Consider the following 15,124-nt stretch of genomic DNA (forward strand, 5'->3'; position numbering starts at 1 on the left):
GCTTCTGATTGGTACTGGCTTACTCGCAGCCAAATTCTCATTAGTCAAAACAGACGCCCGTCACTATAGCCCGCCCCAGGGAAGAACCCGCCCTCCAACGCTTGCAATTGGCCAACTCAGAAGAGAGGTTCCGAAATGGGTCGGTCGTCAGTCTCCTCTCCAATCACTACTGGCCGGTAACTACTGCCAGTCATACAAAGAAGGTTGTTCCTCTGAGAGGGGAGGAAATCCCGGAAGTAGCTCTTTGACTCCGCCCATAACCCCCTGCGGTAGAGCAGGCCACGCCCACGCGGAGGGGCAGGCTAGAGGAGAGTGTCCGACGCGCCTGCGCAGAGGAAGGTCTTGGCCGCGGGTACAGAAGCTGCGGAAACGTTCCTGAAGACTGGATGAGATTTATCATCGTTCAGTGCGTTCCAAGCCCGCACTTAGCAGTTTGCAGGCCTTGGCTTATTTAAAGTTACCATGCAATGTAGGGGCTATTATGATCCCCATTTTGCCACTAAGGAAACAGGCTCAGATAGGTACAGCCACTGGCCCGGGATCACACAGCTTGAAAACTACCCCTATTTTGGCTTATGAGTCATCAATAAGGACGACACAGCTTACAGAATTTGATGGGGGAGTAGGGGAGGGGAGCGTTCTTTAAGAAAAGGAATACAAAATCACTAACACAAAACTGGGTATGAACATGAAAATTTACTTAGAATATGAAATAATTGTTATTGTACTTTTAATATTGTTATTGTTACTTTTAAATGGTACATATTTAAAAGAGCTGACAAATACCACAAACATTGCAAAATCCCCAAAGATAAGGTAATGTTTTTATTAACTTACTATCTGACACACCTCTGTGGTATGTTTCCTACTTTTTTGGCTGCTTATACTTATTTCATAATATCCTGATCTGCAGAGAGAAGAGAAAAGTAAATTATCTTTCCTCTAGAATACTTGATGGAACTGTTTTTAGTCATTATCATTTAGAAAAAGTTCAGCTTCACAAGTCAGTATTGGTGATGTCATCTAAGTTTTTGTGAAATTTGTCAAAACTTTCATAAAGTTTAACTCATGTAGAATACGTTTTGGAAGATGATTCCACAGACTAGCTTCTAGCTCAGTCCTTTTAATTCTTGACTCCCTTTCATTATGCAGGTGCTTCTGGAGTAGACCACTAAAAGACCATTCATACCACAACACACTAGCCTTGTAACTAGTGAGTTAGCACCTTGGACAATAAGATTATTCTGGAAGCCATTCCAGACACCAGGACAACTAGTTAGGTAATTTAAGTACAGCTGAAAGTGTCTATGAACCACATCAAAACATCCTATGGAACCCGACCTAAATGTATCCTCAACTCACCTTCCCCTCACCTGGATCCCACCAGTAACCAAGGTGACTCCAGCCCCACCCGTGGTAGAGAGAAATGCAACAGGGGGACATAGAACTGGGAAAAAACAGTGGTCTTAACCAGCTGCATTTTAAATACCTTCCTTTTGCGAATTTTACAAAAACATCAGCCCATAGGAACACCTTGCTAGGGCCATGCAAGGGCCTATGCAAATCAGGGACCCTGAAGCTTATGTGAGCTTTACTATAAATCCACTCTGAATACCTGTCATCATGCACCTTGAATTGAATGTCCACCGTGTGCCAGAGGCTAATGCCAGAAATCCTGCCCTGAAGCATAATAGCTAGTCCTGACACTGCCACCAACTGGCTGTGGGGACCCCCTCCCTCTCTGGGTGTGAGTTTTCCCACCTATAGATTGAGTATTGCTAAAAGGTTAACATTTGGGGTTATTAGGAGGCCCAGACATAAAGTCCACTAAAGAGTCCTATTAAGAACTTGGGAGTTTGCAATCAGAGAGACCTGGATTAGAATCCCAAAGCATATGGAAAAAAAAAAATCTCTCAAGGCTTCCTCTTACCAGCTTGGGACTGTCCATAAGCCATACGTGAGCTTTGCTTTCTTCATCTGTAAATGGAATTCAGTGCATTCATTCATTCATCAAATGTTTACTAAACACCTGCTATGTTCCAGGCACTTTTTTTATATTCCAGACACTATGTGTTGAGAGTAGGAACCTCAGTGAACAGGCAGAAAAAGCCCATGCTCTAGTGAAAGGGAGACAAACAATAAAATGCAAATAAATAAATGTCAGGTGGTGATAAGAGCTGTGGAGAAAATAAAACATAGTAAAGGGGACAGGGTGGTCAAAGAAGTGTCTCAGCGAAGCTGGCTTAGAGCAGAGACCTGAAGTAAGTGAAGGAGCCAGTCTTGTGGTCCAGGGGTAGAGCATGCCAGGAAAAGGAAACAGTGAGTGCAAAGGCCCTGAGGTTGAGAGCATGCCTGATGCATTTAAAGAACAGTGAGGGGACTCCCCTGGTGGTCCAGTGGTGAAGACTTGGCACTTTCACTGCAGGTTTGATCTCTGGTTGGGGAACTAAGATCCCACATGCGGCGCAGCCAAAAAATAAAAATAAATTTTAAAAAAATAAAGTCTTTTTTTTTTAAAAAAAAAAACAACAGTGAGGAGGTCAATATTGAGTGACTGGGAATGTGGTAGAAGAAGTCTGGGAGGGATCCAGAAGCCAAGTTGTGTAGGGTCTTAAAAGCCATTGTGAGGTCTTTGCTGTGAGTGAGAAGGGACCCATTGAAGGTGGAGGGCAGCAGGGGCATAATTTTACTCACGTCTTGAGCAGTCATACTCTGTTAAGAATAGGCTGCTAGAATAATTCCAATGAGATAAAATGGTACAACCCGGGAAAAACATTTTGGCAGTTCCTCATAAAGTTAAACATCGAATTATCTAATGACCCAGCAATTTCGCTCCTAGGTATATACCCGAGAGAACTGAAAACTCGTGTTCAAACAAATACTTTCCGTGAATCTTCATAGCAGTATCATTCATGAAAACCAAAAGGTGGCAACAAGCCAAGTGTCTATCAGTAGACGAAAGGATAAACAAAATATGATCTATCCATACAACGGAGTATTATTCAGCTGTAAAAAGGAATGGAGTGCTGCTCCATGCTACAACACGGATGAACCCTGAAACACTGTGTTAAGTGAAAGAAGCCAGACACAAACGGTCACATATTGTATGATTCTGTTTGTATGAAATGTCCGGAATAGGCAAATCGTAGAGACAGAAAGCAGATTAGCAGTGCCAGGGACTGGAGTTGGGGGGTGGAAAGGAGGGGAATGGGGAATCATTTAATGGGTGTGGGGTCTCCTTTGGGGATGATGAAAATGTTTTGGAACTAAATAGAGGGGATGTTTTCACCACATCGTGAATGTATGAAATGCCTTTGGTCTGTGCCCTTTCAAATGGTTAATTTTACGATGTGCGGCTTTCACCTCAATAAAACAATCTTCTAAGCAAAAGATTACAAAAAAATCATTCAAATGAGAGATGATGGTGGCTTTTCTGAGGGTGGTAGCAGGGGAGGTGGAAAGACGTGGTTAGAATCTGCATCTATTCTAAAGGTAGAGCTGACAGAATTTGCTGATGGATTGGGTGTTGGGAGGGAGAGAAAGAGGAGTCAGGAATGATTGCAAGGTTTCTGAGCTGAGAAGCTGCCGAGATGAAGTTTCCGTTTATTGAGATTAGATGAATAGCAGGTACAGGAGGCAGGGAAAGAGTGAGATTAGGGAGTTTGGTTTTGGATGCATTGAGGTACCTAACGGATTTCCAAGTGGAAGTGTTGAGAAAGTAGCTGAATAGATGGGTCTGAATTCAAGGGTGAGGTCCAACCTAGATAGATAGATAGGTAAGTAGATAGATCGATAGATCGATAGATCGATAGATCGATAGATCGATCGATCGATAGATAGATAGATAGATAGATAGATCGATAGATAGATGAATGAATTTGGGAGGCCATCCGCAAAGGAGCGAGTGGAGAGAAAAAAAGAGAAGAGGACCAAAGACTGAGCCCCAAGACCCTCCAATGTTTAAAGACCCCAAAGATGAGGAAGAAACGACAAAGGAGTCTGAGAAGGAACAGCCACTGAGATAAAAGGGAATTCATGAGACTGGGGTGTCTTAGAAGTCAAGGGATGAAAATAAACCTAGGAAGAGGGTGTGACTGTCTGAGAGAAGCCTCAAGTCATGTGTGGGCAGGGCACTGAACTATTAAATTGAGCCACAGGGACGTTCCCTGATAACCTCAAGGGGTGATTTAGCCAAGTGGTGGAGCCAGACCCTACCTGGAGTGATTCAAGAAGGACTGAAGGAAAGGAATTGGAGATATTAGTACAGATAACTTTTTTGGCGGGTTTTGTTGTTGTAAAAAGCAGCACATCGCTGGAGCTGCAGCTAGACGGGGTTAATAAAACTTGTTTGTATGGCACCGTGTTTTTACACCAATGGGAATGATCCAGAAGAGAGGGGAGAATTGATGATACAGGAGAGGAGAGAATGGCTTGATTTACATCCCTGACTAGGCAAGAGGGGATGGGATGTAGCGCACCCGTGAAGAAGTGGCCTTGGCTAGGAGCGGTTCCCATTAGTAGCAGGAGGGAAGGCTGAGAATAGGGTCTCTGGTACAGGTAGCCGGGAAAAATATGTTGGGGACCTGTGGAAATTCTCTTCTGATGGATTTAAAACAGGAGCAGGGTCAAGGGTGAGAGTGAGGACACAGAGGAGGCGGTAGAGGTTGAAGGAGGGAGGAGACGGTGTGAAATATGCTTCCAGGAATGTGGGAGAGTGAATGGGCAATGAGCGGGGCTTCCAGGCATGAAATTACGGTAAACTCAGGCTCACTGCAGTGTGTGTCTTTGTCCAGCCACGTTCAGCAGGTGCCGGCACGTGGCAGATGAGAAGGTGAGTTAGGTGAGAATTGCCTGCAATCTCATTCACATAAAAGCTAGGAACAGGGCTTGCCTGGTGGCGCAGTGGTTGAGAATCCGCCTGCCGATGCAGGGGTCACGGGTTCGTGCCCTGGTCCGGGAAGATCCCACGTGCCGCGGAGCAACTAAGCCCGTGAGCCATGGCCGCTGCGCCTGCGCGTCCGGAGCCTGTGCTCCGCAACGGGAGAGGCCACAGCAGTGAGAGGCCCGCATACCACAAAAAAAAAAAAAAAAAAAAAAAAAAAAAAAAAAAAAAAAAAAAAAAAAAGCTAGGAACAGGACCTGGTACCTGGTGAGTGCTGGAAAGGAAGGCAACTGTAGCAGCTATAAGTGCTTTGATTTGGGAAGACAGCAGGACTGTGAAAAGAATAGGGACCAGGATTATGTCCGACATTATCCCTTTACAGGAAGGGGGAACAGAGGTCCAGGTGAGTCCCTTCCAGGTTTCACACACTCTAACACGATTTTTTTAATGTGACATGCTGTGATTACTATATTTGTAAAATGTGTCAAATTTTACAAATTTGTACAGATTTGTACAAATTTGTAAAATGTGTACAGCTGTGATGATTCAGGGCCTTCATTAAGCCCCAGGTATTTTTCCTGCGTCGTCTCATTCAGAGGTAGTGAGGTGGTGAGTGAGCGTGTCTGCCTGGGTCTGAATCCCAGCTCTGCTCTGTCTAGTCAGTTTCTCTGTGTGTCAGTTTTCTCATCTGTAAAATGGGGGTGATACCAGGAGCATGTGCCTCATAGTGTTTTTGTGAGGAATAAATGAGTTAATACAGCTAAAGTCCTTAGCACAGTGCCTGCCATGTAGTAAACATATAATAAACAGTGGCAATTATCATCACGATATAGGAAGGATACTGTCATGTTCCCTTGTTTACTGTGACAGTGGCTAAAATATTAAAGTGTTAGCATTCAAAACCACACACACACACACACACACACGCACACACAGAGGTAAGTTTGTGGTAATTCTGAGCGGAGATGCAAGCTAAAGCAACCCAGAGAAGCTTAATTGATGTACATAACAAAGTACATAAAACAATGCTTTCTTTTCTTTAAATAAATTTATTGGGCTTCCCTGGTGGCGCAGTGGTTGAGAATCTGCCTGCTAACGCAGGGGACACGGGTTCGAGCCCCGGGCTGGGAAGATCCCACATGCCGCGGAGCAACTGGGCCCGTGAGCCACAACTACTGAGCCTGCGCGTCTGGAGCCTGTGCTCCTGCAACAAGAGAGGCCGCGACAGTGAGAGGCCCGCACACGGCGATGAAGAGTGGCCCCCGCTTGCCACAACTAGAGAAAGCCCTCGCACAGAAATGAAGACCCAACACAATCAAAAATTAATAAATTAATTAATTTAAAAAAATTTTATTTATTTTTGGCTGTGTTGGGTCTTCGTTGCTGCATGCAGGCTTCTCACTGCAGTGGCTTCTCTTGTTGAGGAGCACGGGCTCTAGGCACGTGGGCTTCAGTAGTTGTGTCACGAGGGCTCTACAGCACAGGTTCAGTAGTTGTGGCGCACGGACTTTGTTGCTCCGCGGCATGTGGGATCTTCCCGCACCAGGGCTTGAACCCGTGTCCCCTGCATTGGCAGGCGGGTTCTTCACCACTGCGCCTCCAGGGAAACCCAGCAATACTTTCAAATCCATTAGATTGGCCAAAATTAGACAGTCTGAGAACACCAAGTTCTGCAGAAGTGTGTGGAAGAACAGGTCATTGGGCGCTGAAGTATTAGAAGGTGTATCGGGACTTCCCTGGTGGCGCAGTGGTTAAGACTCCGTGCTCCGAATGCAGGGGGCCGGGGTTCGATCCCTGCTCAGGGAACTAGATCCCACATGCATGCCGCAACTAAGAGTTCGCATGCCGCAACTAAGAGTTCGCATGCCACAACTAAGAGTTCGCATGCCACAACTAAGACCCGGTGTAACTAAATAAATAAATATTTAAAAAAAAAAAAAAAAAGGTGTATCCTTTCCAGAGAACAATATGACAATACTTCGAGAAATTAAATCTGAGGATGCCGGACAACCTCATTTCCCCACTATCCAAATGAGGCCTGTATGAGGATGAGCCTTGAGTGGAGTTTAGGTAGCAAAGAGTTGGAAAGAATTTGATGTCCATCATTAAGTCTCAAAAAATGGAATGTAAATCAACAATACTTCAATAAAATAAATTCTTAAATAAGTGGAATGGAAAATATATCCTGGAACATCCCACAGCAGTATAAGAGGTAGAAGCTGACATTCATACCATGCTTAATAATGCTTCCTAAATGCTTTAAGATGTCAGCTTGCAACGATCCTGTGAGAAAGGTACCATGATTTAACAAGCCCCATTTTAAAGATAGAGAAACCAAAGCCCAGAGAAGTTCAGTAACTTGCCCGAGGTCATTCAGATAGTGGGCAGCCGGGCTGGGACTTGAACCCAGGCAGCCTCTCCAGAGTCTATAAGACTCACTCCTGGGCTTCCCTGGTGGCGCAGTGGTTGAGAGTCCGCCTGCCGATGCAGGGGACACGGGTTCGTGCCCCGGTCCGGGAGGATTCCACATGCCGCGGAGCGGCTGGGCCCGTGAACCATGGCCGCTGAGCCTGCGCGTCTGGAGCCTGTGCTCTGCAAAGGGAGAGGCCACAACAGTGAGAGGCCCGCGTACCGCAAAAAAAAAAAAAAAAAAAAAAAAAAGACTCACTCCTCAGGAGCTAGAAATAAGCACAGCCACATTGAGAGCTCTCAAAACAAACAAACAAAACACACACACGCAAAGAAAGAAAGGTAATGAGTGTCTTCGCTCAGTGACATTTTTGCAAATTTAAAACACAGACAACAAAACTGACCTTAAGGATACATGGGGATCTTTGTAAAAGAATAGAAGGACTGGGGGCCCCAAATTAAGCACGCTAGAGTGGGTGCCTATGGGAGGGGGCAGATGAAGGGGGGAAATTACTAAAATTAAATTCCACCAAAGGTGGTTGTGTAGAATCAGCTTCAGCCTATGCACTGGTGGTTTGAAGCTCGAGAAGCATGGAAGTTCCCAGGGAGGGGGAGAGGTTATGGAAAGGGTGAGGGTGTACCTAGAAATTCAATTGAAAAGAGAAGAACTCCTGAGGAATAGAGGCAGTGTGATAGAGTTAAGGGGGTAAGGCTGCCAGAGTTCAATTCCAAGCCCTGCTGCAAGTGACTAAACCTCTTGATGCCTCGGTTTCCCCAACCGCACGTGGTGGAAAGATGCAAAGAAAGCTCCTTCTCCCTCCACCAGGCCTAAGGCAAGAAATCTATATCGTTCTTCAGTGTTCTTACAGATACCCCATTTTTGTTTCTCTTGCATACAGCACAGTGTCTTATCTGACTTGCCTTTTTGAAGGATGGCTCAGCTGCTGTCAAAAGGATAGGCAAGGACAGAAGCCAGGATCCCAGGAAAGGGGCCCCTATGGGAGTCCAGATGGGAGCCGATGGGGGCCTGGACTTTGGTGATGTTGATAGAGGTGGTGAGACGGGGTCAGACTTGGAATTTAAAGGTGCCGCAGCAAAAGTTTTCTGATGGATTGGATGTGGGTGTGAGGGGAAAGAGGGGGTGTCAAGGGCGAATGCAAGGTTTTTGGCCCGAGTGACTGGGAGAGTTTGGAATTTATCCCAGAGGCAGTAGGAAGTCATAGGAAGATGTTGAGGCTTGGCGGGGATGGGGGGAGGAGGGGATGTGGTCAGATGCCATGATCACCAAGGAGGCAGCCGGGATCGTGAACACAGGCTTGCGAGACAGGAGAGGGGGATGGAGTCTAGCCCTGGCTCAGCCCCCAACTCACGGTGGGCTCCTGGGCAAGATACAACTGTTCTCCAGATCTTCATTTCCCCATCCTACAAAAAAAGACTATTAGGAATAAAAGACACTCAAGTCCTCCTCAGCACAAGAATTTTTGCTCCAACATTCTCTGACTCAAATAGACCCAGGATCGGATAAATATAAGATCATCACTCAAGATCAGACCTCCTCCCTTCATCCTCCTTCCCAAAGCCCATCCTTGCCCCACTGGACAGGACACAGAACCTCCCTGGTCTGGGAGCCTGGAGGATAATATCAGTGACAATGGCAGGCAATGTTTGTTGAGTACACATTCTGTGTCAAGGGCTATTCATGCTCTGCCACACAGAGACCACACAGGAGCCCTGAGAGGTGGGTGCTTTATTATCGCTCCCATTTGTAAATGGGGAAACTGAGGCTCTGGAGAGGTGAAATGGTTTGCCCAAAGTCACATGGGAGAACTAGGACTCCAGTGATGTCTCCCCAGCTGCACTGCTATCGACCGCCCTGGTCCAGCCACCAGCGCTTCTCACCTCCTCATTGGGCTCCTTACTTCTACCCCAGCCCCCCACATAGTGTTCTTCACGTGCAGCCAGAAGGATCTTGTGATAAAACCTAAGTCAACTGAGATCTTTCCTCAAAATCCTCCCAAGCTGCCCATCTCACTCAGAGCCAAAGCTAAGTCTTCACAGTGGCCCTCAAGGCAGATACAGTGTGTTCCCTGCCTAACCCTCTGGCCTCAACCCTCCTGCTCTCCCCTCCCAACTCTCCTCTAGCTTCCCTGGGCTCCTCCTTCTTCCTCCAACAGACCAGGTGCACTCCAGCCTCAGGGCCTTTGCACCTGCTCTTCCCCCAGAGACCCATATGGCCCACTCCCTAACCTTCATATTCTGCTCAGATGTCACCCCCTCAAGCGAAGCCTTCCTTGTCACTCTGTTTAAAACTGCAGAGAATTCCCTGGTGTCCCAGTGGTTAGGACTCCACACTCTCACTGCTGAGGGCCCAGGTTCAGTCCGTGGCTGGGGAACTAAGATCCCACAAGTTGCGCTGCTCGGCCAAAACAAACAAACAAAAACAAACTGCAGCCTCCCTCCATCCCCTGCACCCCAATCCCTCATCCCCCTTCCTTCATGTATTTTTCTTCATGGCATTTACCATCATCAAACAATGTTTTACTTCTTTTGCTTGTTTATTGTCTACCTCCAGAATGTGAGCTCATGAGGTCAGGAATTTGTCTCAGTTTTGTCTACTGCCATATGTCCAGTGCCTAGAAAAATGCCCAACATACAGTAAGTGCTCAAAATTTTTTTTTGTCAGGTGGATGAGTGAGGATCTGCCTTTAGGGTTGACACTTGTAGCTACTATACGTTGTGTGCCTTAACTGCTCTGTATGTTGGGTTCTTTTTTTTAAAAAAAATTATTTATTTATTTGGGGCTGCATTGGGTTTTCGTTGCTGCGCACAGGCATTCTCTATTTGCGGCAAGCAGGGGCTACTCTTCGTTGTGGTGCACGAGCTTCTTATTGTGGTGGCTTCTCTTGTGGAGCACAGGCTTCGGTAGTTATGGCTCACTGGCTTCAGTAGTTGTGGCTTGCAGGCTCTAGAGCGCAGGCTCAGTAGTTGTGGCTCATGGGCTTAGTTACTCCACAGCACATGGGATCTTCCGGGACCAGGGCTCGAACCTGTGTCCCCTGCATTGGCAGGCGGATTCTTTTTTTTTTTTTTCTGTACGCGGGCCTCCCTCTGTTGTGGCCTCTCCCGTTGCGGAGCACAGGCTCCGGATGCACAGGCTCAGCGGCCATCGCTCACGGGCCCAAGCCGCTCCGCGGCATGTGGGATCTTCCCGGACCGGGGCACGAACCCGCGTCCCCTGCATCGGCAGGCGGACTCTCAACCACTGCGCCACCAGGGAAGCCCGGCAGGCGGATTCTTAACCACTGCGCCACCAGGGAAGCCCTGTATGTTGGGTTCTGATCACACCCTTCCATCTCTCCTGCCCCTACTGGGGTCCAGGCAAAGAACCCCTCCTCCCTGGAGTCTGTTCTGGCTCAATCCCAGCCCCCAGGCTGGCTCCTTCCCCTCCGTTGCCCCTTTGACACCCATGTTACTCCCCTGCTTAAAATCCTCCAATGATTCCAGGATTCCACCTCGTAACTTCCACTCCAGGGTTTTTCATACTGCGTGTCACAACTGGTTAGTGGACTGTGAAATCAACCAGCATTTTTCAATAGCCTAGACTAGATCAGAGTCTGTGCACATAGTATAGACTAAAATATAGGTGAAGTATGATTTCAAGAAACTTTCGGGGACTTCCCTGGTGGCGCAGTAGTTGAGAATCTGCCTGCCAATGCAGGGGACACGGGTTTGATCCCCGGTCCGGGAAGATCCCACATGCTGAGGAACAACTGAGCCCTTGCACCACAGCTACTGAGCCTGTGCGCCTAGAGCCCGTGCTCCGCAACAAGAGAAGCCACCGCAATGAGTAGCCCGCGCACCGCACTGAAGAGTAACCCCCACTCGCCGCAACTAAAGAAAGCCCTCACGCAGCAAGGAAGACCCAACGCAGCCAAAATACAAATAAAATTTTTTTAAAAAAGAAACTTTTGTTTCAGTGTCATATGCCTTGGAATCATGATGTAGAGTGGCATATGCCTTGGAATCATGATGTAGATGTATTTCTTTTCTTTTCTTTTTTTTTTTTTTTTTTTGGTGGTACGCGGGCCTCTCACTGTTGTGGCCTCTCCCGTTGCGGAGCACAGGCTCCAGACGCGCAGGCTCAGCGGCCATGGCTCACGGGCCCAGCCGCTCCGCGGCACGTGGGATCTTCCAGGACCGGGGCACGAACCCGTGTCCCCTGCATCGGCAGGCGGATTCTCAACCACTGCGCCACCAGGGAAGCCCCATGTATTTCTTACTGTGGGTCAAAACATTTTGCCAAACCCTGCACTACACAGATCCGCCTCTCCTAAATCCCACGTACAGACTGGACGGGTGATGTTAATATCAGCTTAGATTTCTCTCTTTGCTGGGACCCATGCCAAGTGATTTTACCTGCTTTGGTCTTGGACTCCTGGCCACACCCCAAGCACTGTTAATGATTCCCAGTTGACAGATGGTGAGACTGAGGCTTATACTGGAGAAAGCCCATGCCTGAAGTCACCAGGCTGGGAAGGAGGAGAGCAGGTCCTGAGTCCCAACCAACCTCCCTCCCTGAGCCCGCCCACTTGCCCTCTGGCCGTGCCCCTCCTAGTCTGCTCCCCACCTACACAAAGAACTCAGCTGTGCCAACTCAGCCCCAGAGCCTCCAGGTGCAAGCTGCCTCAGAGATCCTTCAACATCCCAGCCAGCGGTACTGGTTGAACCCCCATTTTGCAGGCTAGAAAACCGAGGCTAGAAAGCATTTCCAAGAATCCACCGTTCTATCACTCTTCTCCAAACTCCCCTCTTTGAGAGGCAAGAGAGAGAAATGGCTAAGGACGCATCTTTGACTGTCTGGGTTCAAATCTCATGCTTCAAAACTTTATAGCTGTGTGATCCGAGGCAAGCTCGCTGAACCTCAGTTTCCTTTACTGCAAAATAGGAATAATAATAGTAACTACCCATAAAGCCATGCTCAAGACTTAAATAAGTTGGGATAAGTGTAAAGTTCTTAGATCAGTGGCCACACCCCTTGGTTGGGAATCTTCCCAACATCTCTATGTAATTAGACTACTATTTGCCCCCGAAGTTTGTCGCAGAGAAAGGGAGGCCCTTGCCTGAGTTCGCACAGCTAGGAAGCGGGAGAGTCAGAATTTAGATGCAGAGCTGCCTGGGCTTTTAACCACCTGGTCACAATCGTCCTTTGGAATGTTAGTATCAGCAGCAATGACATTTTCTTAATTAAGGGACAGGAGACTCAGAGAGGGTAAGGACATGCCCAAGTCACACAGCCTGTAAATGGCCGAGCCAGGTTTCAAAGCCAGGCTCGTGTGTGTCCAGTACAGGCCGACTTTTGTCCCATGAGCCCCTCCATAAAGCTCTGGTGGGGCAGGAGGAGAAAGCAAGTTGAGAGCTGCCCTTGTGTCCGCTAGGTCTGGGGGTCTTGTATCCCTGGTTCCAGCCCCTGCCCAGCCTAGGGTGACTGCTTCCCTAAAGGCTCTAGGGTGGGGGTACTGGGGTGGCACAGATGATGGCAGAAGGTGCAGCCTCCCCCTGCACCGGCCTCTGATTGGGGCCCTGCAATCCCCCAGGATTTGGTGCTTGGAAGGCTGACGTTGTGTTGCTATGGCAATGGGTTTGGGGCGGTTGCCATAGCAGCAGAACTAGCCTGGGTTTAAAAATATCTAGGAGGAGGTTTGTGTTTGTGTGTGAGTGTGAGTGTGTGACCGACCGTGCTGTTGTGTGTGTGTCCAAATGGGAGGGCTTGGGGGGGGGTGTGGAACTGGGGCTGCAGGCATGACTTGAGGGTGGGGGCTGAGCAGCACCCAGACTCCATGTGTGCCGTGTGCGTTGCTGAGTGGCCTGCGAGGTCCCATGCACTTTGTGCGTTAGTCTACGTGGGCCGTGTATCTAAATGTGTGTGTTCTGCAATTAGTGTGGAAGACACAATCGAGTCTGTTTGTCAGTCTATGTATCACGTCACTAACATGTATGCCTTATGTAACATAGGTTGTGTACGTCTTGTAGCTTTGATCCTGTACGTGTAACTTCTCATCATGTGTGTGGCCAAGTGTGGATTTGTTTTGGCTCTGAATAGGTGCACCTGGGACATACTCAGATATCAGATTATGTATCTATTTGTGCATAAGAACCTGTGGCGTGGCTTTGTGAATGTGCATTATGGGTGTGTGTGTGTATGCGTGTGTATGTCTATTCCCTGTGAGTCTTCTTCATACATCAGAGTGTGCCTGTGTAAAATTGTTGAGTGTGTACCTGTGTGTCTGCAGGTGGACCTGTGTGACTCTGTGTGTGTTGGGGGGCATTTCACACCTTACTCCACGGATGTCGGGATATATGTACCTGTGTGGTGTGACTACATGTGACTCGAAGGTCTAAGGTGTGGATCTCTGCCTGACCCCAGTATCTCCCTCTGCCTCTTCTCTGTCTCTATGGCAACCAGCTCCTCAGCTCCCTCCAAGAAGATGGAGAGGGAGGATCCCGACTGCAGTGGACCACAACCCCTTCCCATCCCCTTTGACTCTGGGGACAATGGGGGGCAGGGGACAGATGGGCGGCCACCCCATCCACCCCAGGCCATCTGCTACCCTCCTCATCCTGGGGACCTGAGAGCGTGGCAAGGGAGGGACAGGAGTGGGATGGAGCAGGGGGAGGGGCCCCCCAGCTGCCACGATTACCCCCATCCAGGCCCCCTCTGAGCCTAATCTTGCCTCTGGCTGACCTAGGAAGGAAGAAGAATCCTTGGAGACCAGAAATCCAGGGAGAAGAAAATTCACGTATCAGACAAAATTAAATATTAGCAATGATCCATTCTAAGGAAGGGGCCCCTACTTCCAGTGACTTTGGGCTCTGAAATTAAGCTTGGCCTATGTTTGAATCCGAGTTTTCCCTCTGTCTACCTATACACCCTTGGACAAGCTACACTCCACATTCCTGGGTCTCCATCTGTCATCTGAAAATCAGGTTTTCTTAATGACGTGAATAGTAATACTTACTCTTTAAGGGCCAAGACTGTTTACTCCCCTGTTGTATCCCAGTGCTTGGGACAGTGCCTGGCACTCTGTAGGTTCATAAGTGCCATTGATTGAATTGAGTGTCAGTTGGGTGCTAGGCTCAAGCACTACATTTTGTAAGTCAGGTGTTCATTGAACTCGGTCCCCTAAGCCCTTGCGGCAACTCTGTGTCGATTCTTCAAGGGATAGATGAAAGATTTGAGGAGCAATTTCCCAGCTGTCGGGGGTGGGAGACATGTAAAGTGGGATTTCTTTTAGCAACCAAGTGATGTCAAGTGACTGAGGCTCAGTTTCCTCATCTGTAAAACGGGGGTAACAGAAGTACCTCACAGAGTCGGTTGCTCTAGGAATTAAATGTGATAATGTTTGTGAAGTGCTTACTTTGAACCGGACCTGGCACATGGTAAGTACTTGTTCAATAAACGCTCATTACAGGAGAGGGGTGGGGAAGCTGTGGAGAAGCCCAGGGTCCTTACTGCAGCCTGGGGGAGCCTGGTCCCTCTCGTAGCTGCGGGGAGGGGCGTGGTCAACGCAGGGGGCGTGGTCCAGGATTCAAGGACAGGCCAATGGGGCGTCGAAGGGCGTGGCCCTGACCTGCATGGGCGTGACCTTGCGCGGGTGGGAGGGGCCAGGCCGCTGTGGGAGCCTCCGGGAAGAAGATGCTCGGGCCAGCAGCCACCGCCAGCCCAGCCACCGCTGCCGCCCGCGCTCGCCGCCCCCCGGGTCCCCAGTAGCGGCCGCCTCCGCCTCCCATCTCCGGCCCCGTTCCTCCGGCCCCCCGCCCCGGGCAGGGTCTGGG

This window comes from Kogia breviceps, chromosome 18 (genome assembly GCF_026419965.1).
Source record: "Kogia breviceps isolate mKogBre1 chromosome 18, mKogBre1 haplotype 1, whole genome shotgun sequence".
Taxonomy (NCBI): Eukaryota; Metazoa; Chordata; class Mammalia; order Artiodactyla; family Physeteridae; genus Kogia; species Kogia breviceps.